Raw genomic sequence first — 11,987 nt, forward strand, 5'->3', positions numbered from 1 at the left:
AATTCTTCTTCCATTTCTTACTTGCACTATGATCATGGGCAATTTCTTTAACCTCCCAGGCATTGCTGGTACCACCTATGCACTGAGTGATAATGTTAACAACTTCACAGGTTTATGTAAGCATGAAACTGGTTGACATTTACAAAACTTTGGAACTGTGTCAGACAGCCCTAAACCACTCAATAAATATCAGCTATTGCTATCGGATTTACTGTTGTATATTTTGTCGTGTTGGCCCTTTATTTTATGCTTATATTTTAGATAAACACATAGGTTTCAACCAACAATTTAAATTGAGAAATGTAGATTGAGAGTAGGTCCTTCCAAGAGTTCTCATGGCAAAGAAAAACATTTTTTCTTTTATTGTTTTTTATATTTATGAGACGAGGGATGCTAACTAAATTCATGGTAGTATTCATTTCACAATACATGTAAGAGAATCCATTGTGCTGTACACCTTAAACTTATATGGTGACATACAAATGATGTGTATCTCAGTAAAACTGTCAAAAATAATTGGAGGTGTGAAAAGAACAATAAGAGATAAATTGAGAGAACTGAAACTTCATAAGGGAAAATACTTTAATATTACAATGAAAATATTAGGGGGAAAAGGGAGGAGGTCATAAAAAGAGCACCTTCACTGTGGCTCAGGGTTGACTTGGGTCTCCAAAATGACTCTAGATCTAGTGTAGAGGCAAATGTAATTTTGGTTGAAATCCAAAGGGAAAGGGACAATAATTACAAGTAAGAAGGTAAGCTTTATGCATTTCATAAAGAAATAAATATCAATATGCATTTTTTTCAGAGGAATTTCTACAGGGAAACTTCATAAAAAAGCTGAAATTATAAATAAAAATCCTAAAAAGAGCAGAAATGATGATTCTGAGCTTCATACACAACAAAAGGTGAAAGGAAAATACTGGAGTGACCACTGCATTCATTTGTGCTTGTGAAAATTTCTTTTCAGAGCTATTATTTCTGATTGAACGTATCCTTGTACACAGAGGGCATTTCTACACTTTATTTTAAACCCATTACAAAAAAGGTTATCCATGCAAATTACACAGGTAACTTACTTGTGAATCAAAGGTTTGTAGCAAAAATTTAAATATTTTATAAGCCAAGCTATGATTCAAATCAAATTTAACTAAATCATTTAAATGCAATTTTTCTTTGACATTGTGTTCTTAACTGAAGGTTCCTTTTATTCTTAACTGAAGGTTCCATTTACATTGCCACTCAATGTCCAGGCCTAAAGGCAGCAGTTAATTCAAGAACTTTAAAAGGTTCTTGTAAAAGAAAAGACGCTTTTCTAGTGTATTTTAATTCCCGGGGAAAGGATTCCGGTGATCCACTAAGGATTGCCCTAAATCTTCCACCAAGTTTTGGTTAACACTGGTAAACGTGAGGAAATCTCATGAGGCTCGGGACAGGACATCAAAAGGGAGCAGGTTGTAAAACCATGAAGATCACAAGAGGCTGAGAATAGAGCATGTTACGAAAGCCAGAGTGGGAGAAGCTTGTCATCCACGTGGCATTGTTAGAATTCACTAGTACTTGGCTAAATTTCACTCTAAATGACAAAGTAGTCTGCACTGGATTGTCTAATAAAGCTGTAAAGCAAGCTTCTGAGTCGCAAAATTGTCAAAATTGAACTTCATTGTGACCTAGAACATAAGACAATAATATATTTAAAAATTATGAAAACATTGGGAATCCTCCAAGAAGTTAAAATCACAATGTATGGAATCTACTCAAAAATTACCAGGCATGGAACAAAGAAGGAAAAAAAAATTCAGGATAAAAAGTAAAATCAATTAAGCTTAACAAACTCAGAAGGGACTCAAATGATAGAGTAAAGAAGAATTTTAAAATATATTGTAACTATTTTTTATAATTTTTATATTTAATTAGAGAAAAACATGAACATACATGAAAAGTACAATGTCTGAGATAAAAAGAAAGGGCATTGAGGGTCCCTAATAGCATGTTTAGAAAAAAAAAAAGAACTTAGAAGATTACTGAAGAAAAAAATTAGGAAACTTGAAAATACAGCAATAAAACTGTCTAATTTTAAAATGGACAAAAAAACTTGAAATCCACTAAAAAAAAAATGCTTTAGTGAGTATGGGATCACATGTGTATTAACACATATATATCTGTAGTGAACATGAGGATAGGTAGGAAAAATATTTCAATAAATAAGTGGCTAAAGAGTTTTCGTTATTAGGAAAACTGTAAATCATAAATCTAGAAGCTCAACAAGTAAGTTTAAGAACTCTGAAAAAAACAAATAAAACACATTGTAATCAAATTGCATACAGTTATACAAGACTGTTAAAAGCTAACTAGAGAAAAACATTACATAGTGAGCAGCAAAGATTTGAATGACAGCTCACAATTTTGCCAAATATGTAAGCGAGAAGACAGTGACAAAACCTTTATAACCACTAAAAGGAAAATATCTTTCAAAAAAATTTTATAACCAGTGAAAATATACTTTTAGAAGGAAGATAATATAGATTTTTCAGACTCGTAAAGCCGAACAAATTGATGACCAGAAAACTTGCCTTATAGGACGTGTAAAAGGTCGACCTTCACACAGAAGTAAAGTGATGCCACTTGCAACTCTATGTACTCCAAGGAAGCACATTGAAAATGGCAAATATGGAGATTAATATGAAACAACTTAATTTCTTATGTTTCACAACTTTTTAAAAGGTAAATACTTTTAAAACAAAAATAATAACGATGTACATGTGGGCTTTAATATGTCATGAATTCAAAATTATGACAGAAACACCACGAAGGGAGAGATGGGGGGAAATTGAAGGCTATCGTTGTAAGATTCCCAAAACGATGGCTATTAGTGAGAGACAGACAGAGAGAAAGAGACAGACAGAGAGAGAAAGAGAGAGAGACAAAAAGAGAGAGACAGAGAGAAAAGGTCCAAAAGATATACCTGAGAGTCAGAGGAGCTAACTTACTTGCTCAGAAGCATGTCACTGGAAAGTGAAAGAGTTATTTGAAATATTTTTAAAAAGCATAGACATGTAAGGCTGTCTATTTGAGTGGTGGGCCATTGATCAGACATTTAAATGTTAATACTTGAATTTGGCCTCTACCAAAAGAAAACCGCAGAGCAAAGTTATTTGTAAGGACTAATTTATTAATAATGCCTAATTTACAGAATGTCTAAATGATCCTAAAGATATATACATTTTGGAACCACACTGTACATGAACTTCTTTATGAATTAAACTCACTGTGGTCACAAATAGTAAGTCGAGGTTTTAATCAAATATGTATATTACTCTATTTGGCAAAACTGCCTTCGACGTCCTATCCTCGCTCTCTGTCTGTCTGAGCAGATTTGTAACTCTCTTGCGCCAGTCTTAAAGATTCAGGTGACTCATATTTTCCAAAGTTGTCTGATCACTGTTCTTTCCTTTTCATTTCCTCTTTAATCCTAGAGAATTTTTTAAAATTAGGATGTTCTTCTTAATGAAGAGTATGATGAGAATATGAAAAGAATACTTAATGTTTGTACCTGAACAAGTTTCATTTGCAATGTGATTTATATTCTTTCTCATTTAATCCAGTCTCAACTTTATTCTGTCCATTGTAGATAAGAAAAGTGTAGTTTAAAGAGATTAAGCATTCTAAGGTCATTGCGACAGTTCATGATGATTAAGCTTTCTTTCAGAAATTTCATCCCCTTGGCTACCATAATTCACGAATTGCCTGAAAATTGTCCTCTCTTCTGCGATTCGTTCCCTTCTAGGAGATTTTCAGGAACGTCTATTTCACACCCACGTGACTTTGGTGTTATCACAGGGTTCTGTCCTCAGCCTGCTTCGCTTTTGGCTCTTCACAATTTCTCCTACGCGATCTCCTCAATTTTCATATTTCCATTACACTCAATAAGTTGATTGCTGCTAAATTTTCAGCTCCAGTCTGGATCTTTCTCTCCCAACTTTAAAATCACACACTCAAACATTTCTAGACTTCTCTCTCTAAAGTTGCCTTCAACTTGGCCTGTTTCACAAATAACAAGGTGGCTTGGTCAGCTCTGTCTGTGGTAGCAAAATACCACTGACTCGAGTGACTTCCACAACGTTTATTTCTCACAATTCTGGAGCCTGGGATGCCCGGGATCGGGTGCCAGCATCGTTGGAGTTCTGGTGCGGACCCTCTTCCTGGACAGTAGAGAACTGCCTTCTTTCTATATCATCACATGATGGACAGAGAAAGCTATGTGTCCCTTATTTTTACTTTGGCTTTGTTTCCTTATGGAGGCTCCAGCCTGTGACCTGGTTTCATCTAATCGATAAGCCCTACGTCCTAATACGTCACATTTTTGTGCAGGCCGCGTCATATGGATTTGGGGGCTGAGAGTCACAAACATGTGGCCCACAACATAGGTCAACCTTTTCAGAGCAGAAATAAGAGATTGTCATTTGGTATTCCCAATGCCCAGGATGTATTATGTTATTAATAGGCAGTCATAGCTTGTTCTATTTTTTCGGTTGCAGTATTTTCATTTCGTTAATACACACAGGCTACTATGTCTAACTGAAGGAAACCAGAATAGTGGATTCTAAACACAGGAGTACTTTTCTTGTTACTTATGATTTCCTTCTCAGGATCAGTAGGTCATTTTAGAATGTTGATGTACCAGAGCTTCTCCTGTTGTTTTATAATTAAGTAATACAAGTATTATACCCTCTATAACCAACGACCATATTGTCTGAAATTGCCGGGGTCTATTGCAACCTGGACTTGTAGTTAAGTAAATAAGCACCATGGATTTTGTCATAGCCTATAGATCATACTTTCATTGTAGGAGAAGTAAAAAAGGAAGAAGAGAAGGAAGAGGAGAAAATGGAGTGGAGAAAGAAAAAGGCAAGGGGAGGCAGAGAAGGGAGAGGAAATCTAGCATAAATGCCACCATAAATCCCATTCAGAGATTGCATCCTCATGCCACCCATCGAATGCCATACTTGCGATAAAGCAATCACTCTTTATTGCTTTTTCCCTTCCATGGTAGACCCTGGCATTTTCAGGCAATATGGTCTTTGGTTATAGAGGGTGTAATTCTTGTTTTACTTAATTAGAAAAATAACAGGACACGTTCTGGTCCATCAATATTCTAAAACGACCTACTGTTCCTGGCGAATGAAACCACAAGTAACAAGAAAACTACTCCTTTGTTTAGAGTCCACTATTCTGATTTCCTTTCTGTTACACATAATCCCCACACTTCCTATTGTGTTGAAGCAGAAAATGATGGGTAGAAAAATTCTACGTTTCTATGTTCCAACCTTCAATATGAGTGAGTTAAGTTTAGTTGTAGGTTTTAAATGTGCATAATTATATCTAAAATTTTTATTACCTGGCAGTTCCTGTTGTTGTTGTTGTTTTGGAGCATTGGTTCTTTTTTCATTCAGTAGGCCGAGAATGTCATAACATGGATCTATGAGAACAGAGCCTAGTAACATTATTAAAGAGAATCATTGAGAAAATAAATTGGGGAAGAAAAGAGATGAAGATAATAACTGAGGAAAGAAGAGAGAGAGAAAGAAAAGAGGTAGGAAGGAAGGAATCACTTGAAATTTACAAAACGAGTAAAGCAGGGATTACTTTTAAAATTCCAACTTATTCTAATACTTCCTAAACCTTCCATATTTTTATTCCATTGAGAATATACTATACCGGAGATTGGATTCGTTTCACACTGAGACGAGCTTACCTATCTGCAGGGGTTAGAATTCAATGAAAAAAGAATAAGACTAATTTAAATTGAGTTGAACTTTAACTCTTTATTTGCCTTTATAATTTATAGTGTTTAATCTACCACCCAGAGAATAGTAATAATTTCTAATGGGTTTGTTCAAATACAGGAGAGAAGATTCGCCTGATAAACATTTCCTTAAAACTTCTGATAACAAATTAAACCTGAAATTCTATTTGTAAGGTTAAGTCTAGAGACTAACAATACATGAATAGATTATGTGTCTCCTCAAACCTTATGATACACAACGAATGGAGGTAATGACATGAGATTCCTCCTGCACCTCCCGATGCTGAATCAACATGTCTGGAAAGAGGACCTATGACCATACATCTCCAAAATGTTCCCAGGTGATGCTGATTCTGATGATCCCACATACCATATGTTGAGTTGCAATGGACTAGGACAAAAAATATACCTAAACTTAAAAATGATTTTTTTGTGTACTCAGTTCCGAGTACATTCAATTCCCCAACCAGTAACAAAGAGGTGAATTTTTATATAAATTTCCCTAGGGACTCAGTGAAAACTAACTTTCCCTCTATCCTGTGTAATCATGTTCACACATGACTACCACTTAGGAACATGCATCCCTAAAGATGCCAAGGAAGTACATTAAATCCCAGAACCTTTGCATTCAGTTAATGTGTAAGAGATATAGTACTGAACTTCTGTGGTCATCTGTGGATGTTAAAAATCAGAATTGTTTTACTGCACAACACTCAATGGATTCCTAAATTTTGGCAAACATTTAAACATCCTTTACGAGTTAAAATGTTCTAAGGTTGGTAGAATAAAGGTACATCAGAATAATTTGTCAGAGACATATTTGAAATAATTGATGACAATGATTTCATTCCACCAGTTGTTACTACCCTATATTAGAGAACCAGTAAAATTTGGTAAGATGCTATCCTTTTTGCACAAAGTTTTTCCATCTTGGACATGCGTATGTTGAAATAGGGCAGATGCTGATTTTATGATTTCGATTCATATCTATGCTTGGTTTACTCTAGCATACTTGTCCCTTTGTGTTATTCCCACATACCTAGACTAATACTGGGATTAATATGTAACGAGTACGATTGTGTACTTGTCACTCTGCTTCACAAGCTTCTATTGTAAAGTTTACATTTCTTCTTCGTGTCCGTGGAGACAGATACCGGATGCTATTTTCAGGTCTATAATATGACATCATAATCGACATCATTTAGAAAAACAAGTGGAGGATTTCAGTATATATAAATACCCCAGTGCTCTAGAAAAGCACATCGTCCCTCGGGGCTTCAGAATTTCAGCTTCTCGACTTCTTGCATCTCGTCTTGGGTAAGACATAATATATTCACGTACAATCTAATGTGACGGCGTATTCTAAATTTTTACTGCTAGAATAAGTTGAAAACGATTTTTACGATGTATGGCATTTATTGGTAATTTCTCATAAAGGAGCAATTTAAAGAAGTGATGACCCTATGTCAAGGTCTGAAGGCAAAGTCAGGATCTCATGGTCTCTGAGTGGACAGTGATCACGGCACCAAGTGAGTGTTGTGGAATAAGGAGTAGGCGACCTCCATCTCGGCGGGATCGTCTGGAAGTCTTTTCATTCCTTTGATGGAATGTATGATATCCACTGTGTTAATAACTACTTTACCTTTAACTGCATTGCTGAAGTTGAAATTTTACAAAATAAATGATCTCTTAAGGAGCATAAGCTCTCTTTTTGCAAATGTGTATATTATTTCAAAGTTTTAGTGATTTTTTCTTTCTTTTTTATGTTTCTCTTTTCATGGGAGGCAACCCCTGGTTGACCTCACAGATTGCAAGAACCTTGTCAGTTTACGATCCCTTAGTTTTTTTACTTTTTACACCTACAGCCCCCGGTCTTCCTAGGTGGTCTCCCATCCAAGTACTAACCAGGCGCGACCCTCCTTAGCCTCCGAGATCAGAGGGGATCGGGCTTGTTCAGGGTGGCATGGCAGTAGATGGTTTAGTAACTTTCTCAAAGTTACTTTGTTTCCATCACTAATTTATTTTCTGTTAGCTTTTCATTGCCATTTTCATCCTCAAAATAGTTTCCGGTTTTCGACAAAATTAACGCTGCGTCACACGCTACGTGTTTGAATAATTTCTTTTATTTAACACGCTTTCATTTCGCATGTGATCTGGCTGAAAAAAAAGCTTTTCTTTCTACCGTATCACACTTTTGTCACTGTCGCTTTTTTGATAATGTTCGTTCGAAGCCCCCAAATTATCCACCTGTCTATCCACGTGTAGAAGAGCAGTTACCGTGAATTGTCCTCACTCCTCTACTTTCAATAAAACTGGAGGTATGAACAACACTGGAAGTCGCATCCTTATCTGAATCACGACAGGACTGAATATGTGGGAAGTGGAGATGACAGAAAAATTCCATCAAGAAATGTACAGTTTTCAGTTTTTCTGATGCCGCCATTCTGAGTTGAAACCAATGAGACAAAATCAGCAGATAAAGAACAAGGGAAATACCATCTGCCACAAATTCTGCTTGCATGTTAGACAGTTACAGTTATCAGGCTGAAGCACAGCTTCTTCCGCCGTTAGACGATTGAGGTTACTTTGTCGTTCTGTCACAACCGAAGGCCAAAAATGATCAGTGGGGGAAAAGGTTTTACTCATTATTTACCTAATAGTTTGCAAAATGTTTTTATTCAGAAGTCTGTAATGGAGAAATAACTAATCTGTTTTACCCCTTTTTCAACAGCAAAAGAACTGGGTTCGCTTGTATTACTGAATCACAAATCATATCAGTGACTCCTAGCTTAGGATAATTTTGGTGAAGATGATTGTTGGGAGTTCGGATCATTTGTAACAATTGGATCTTGCAAAGTATCTACAAATATGTTCCCTGAAACACTTTTCATTTGAATTATTTTCATTTAGTATCATTAATTTTCTAATAGTAGCATTACACCTCCTACACAGATTCTCAAGCCGAAAACCTGACTCATTTTCTCTATCTGTCTCTATTGTAAGACCAGTCCTTATTGCTTGTCACTCTATGTTCTGAGTGCTATTGTAAACTCTGCTTTAATTATTATTCCTAATGTCATTTTGTAGGAAGCCTATAATCTCACAACAATCTAAATGGTCAGCCTGTCTCCCTTTCTGTCCTTCTTCTGTTACCCGCTGAACTGTTTCAATTCCAGCATGCCGTTCTCCCTCTCAATTCTGTTTCTTTGCACGCTCCCCAAAATTCTCTTTACTTATCCTATGCAATCCTAGCACAAGCTTTCCCTTTCTCTTTACTTGAATATCCTGCACCTATTCTTCTGTTCTCTTTATGATGTCCATTTCTTACGTCTTCATGGTTCTTTAGTACTGCCATACCATAGCACTTATCTTTACTCACTAGTATCCCCTACTAGTCTCTAAATGCCATGTGTCAGGCAAAGCGTTTTATTTGTCCATGCGTTTCTAGCATGTTTCACACAGCTTTGGAGCAAAGTTCAATTAATGAATGATTTTTAAGCACAGGAATGACTGTGTTACAGACTTCTCACATATGTTTTCACAGGTCTCACCAAAAATGAAGATTTTTATCCTTGCCTTCATCATGGCTCTCATGGTTGCCATGACTGTAAGTACATCAGAAAATTTTGAAGAATGTCTCAGGAATTATTCAAAGATTCTTTTTTCTTGTGTTCTGGACCATATTTGTATTGCCCAAACACGTCTTTATTGGTTTTAATGTTTTACATGCACATCTTTTTTGAATAAAGCTATATAAGTCCATTAAAGACAGAATAAATCTTGAGTACACTTGCAGAGACACACGGACATTAACACACAGAGATGCTCAAGCGTAATTAGCTCAATGTCAGAGAAAATGTAGACATGTGGGACTGAGATGTCAATAAAAGGGGCTTAACTTTTAAAATCTCTACCAGATGTCGAGAGCTCCCAGGTGGTGTTGTCATTTACTACTGTGGGTCACTGTGTAAAGACTGGCCTCATGGAACTCATTCCTTCTTCATCACCTCCTACTCCTCCTCCTTCGATTCTTCCCTGTCATTCTTTATTCCTCCTCCCCCACCCTTTCTTCTGTTAGAATAAAAGGTACCTTTCACTTTGGCATTCCTGGCCTCCAGTTACTTAGAAATTCATCAAGACATAAGAATACTACCAACAACCTAACTAGATCTAGTTGATGTTACAAAAACAAAGTGGTTGTGACCGCACAGTTTACCACGTTACCTTTTCCGTTAATGGATTGCAAACATAAAAATCCAAGAAGAACACAGAAAAAGCATAATCATGACAACAGACTCTCAGGACAATCAATATGCGAAGGCATGCAGATTTTCAGAAGCTTAAAACATATCTATGTAAAAAACATTGCTCTTGAGCAATACTAAAGTTTAACATTTCAATTTCACTCTTTTAGTTACAGTAATAGATTTTCCTCCTTCATACACACAAAAGAGATTTGGATCAGAGTGAGTTGATGTTGGAATGTTGCAAATTGATTACAGCGATAGCTTACTCTTCAGTCATGTTAAAAATGTCACTAAACGACAACAACGGCAACAAGAAACAACTAGCATAGTGTGTCAGTTATGTAAAACTTTGTCTTTTCACACTGAATCTGGAGTTATGAAATTATAATGTTTGCTATTTTTGTTTTTGTTTTCTTTCCAAGAGAGCTGATTCATCTGAAGAGGTAAGATACTTTCCTTTACTGGAAAACTTGATCGTTAAACATGCATCACACTTTTAGCCTGTTCTTTATTTTACAGTTTCGTCCATATAGGCACAGGCACTATGTAAGTATTCCCCTGATAATGTGGCATCATGAAACTATTTTTTCTCTCAGTATTGCTCTATAAGAAGAATCATCGCTCACCTATATAAAGAATGGCTAAAGTACATATTAAATGTATTTCTTTATGTTAAACTGGTAAGGGCCCATACTTCCTGCGTACCAGTAGCATTTAGATGGAAACTCATAATGTCATCCAGAAGAAGTCAAATATTCTCCCAAACGTAATTCCTTTTGTCTGAAAAACAGATGAAGTTCAAATTATCAGTATAGTATATGCGTAATCAAGGATCAGAGAGGCACCAAAAATCCACATGAAGATATGAGGATTTAGCTTCTGATTCTTTCGAAGGGTGATGAAGTCATTAGGTGGAGTTAAATTGAGCTCATTAACTAAGATAGGGAATTTTATGTATTTGACAATTTCTTAACAAAAGATATCCTTGATACGTCATATTATTTTGATATGTTATGTCAATGTGATAAGGTTTCAAAAATTCTTGCTAATATATTAAGTAGATTAACTTCAGCTTCGCAACAAATTAAATGTTGCAGAAGAAAGACGTAGGAAGCATATAGGAATTAGCAAAAGTTAATATAAAAAAAGTAGGAGAATTTAAGAGACAATCAGTTCATCATAAGTCAAAAGGGAGAGGCAACAATTCCACCTACGCTGGAATCGACAAATTCTACCTTCCTGGAAAATCCAAAGCTTGGCAAGGTAAGAGTTTAGAGGTAATATCATGAAGAACATTTAAAGCTTTATTAGTGTTTGGTGATAATTAATAGCTCCTCTTGTATTATAAAACAACAAAATTGTCAACTAGCAGTAAAAGTGTAATGCTTTGCTTTTTTCTCTTCTTTTAAACATTTTTTTAATAAAAAAGTAAAAACCTTAATAGACCTTTGAAAAAAAACCTATCATGTAAATGATCTACAATGTCCTACCAACTTTAACAACAAACTAAGTTTCTAACAGAAATTACTGTGAAATATTTACACTGTCATTACCTCAACTCTGTAAATTCCTCTTTCTTTTTATTACATACAGAGAGAGAAGCTTCGATCAGGCTATCGTAACTATCCAGCATATCCACAACCATATCCAGTTCCAGCTTCTTCCTATGATTCATAAGCACAGGACATGATTAAAAGGTAAGCCACAACTAGTGACATGTTTAATTCTGCTGAAATAGCAATGGTGAGAGTTTAAACAAGAAAAAATAAAATCCAGCCATCAAATCAAAAGCAGCTTCAGTTTAAGCGATGCAGCCAGATGTAGCTCTCTGGATGTGCATTTATTCATCTAAATACGTTCAAAAGAACGTGATTAGAGGTGGGGTATTGTGAATGAGAACACCTGTATTTGCATCCTGCTTTAGACATTTATAA

General features: G+C 35.7%; 1 long non-coding RNA gene and 1 pseudogene across 1 annotated transcript; one reads left to right on the forward strand and one right to left on the reverse strand.

The window, feature by feature from the left end:
• The first annotated feature begins 7,077 nt into the window (after positions 1-7,077).
• Positions 7,078-11,751, forward strand: LOC107499308. The gene is made up of 5 exons (XR_001594229.2): positions 7,078-7,123; positions 9,351-9,413; positions 10,476-10,496; positions 10,573-10,599; positions 11,647-11,751. It is a non-coding gene; the product is annotated as an uncharacterized LOC107499308 (long non-coding RNA).
• LOC118609052 lies at positions 7,663-7,781 on the reverse strand (annotated as a pseudogene).
• Positions 11,752-11,987: the final 236 nt, after the last annotated feature.

Source organism: Rousettus aegyptiacus, unplaced genomic scaffold, assembly GCF_014176215.1.
Source record: "Rousettus aegyptiacus isolate mRouAeg1 unplaced genomic scaffold, mRouAeg1.p scaffold_m13_p_10, whole genome shotgun sequence".
In the NCBI taxonomy this organism is placed as follows: Eukaryota; Metazoa; Chordata; class Mammalia; order Chiroptera; family Pteropodidae; genus Rousettus; species Rousettus aegyptiacus.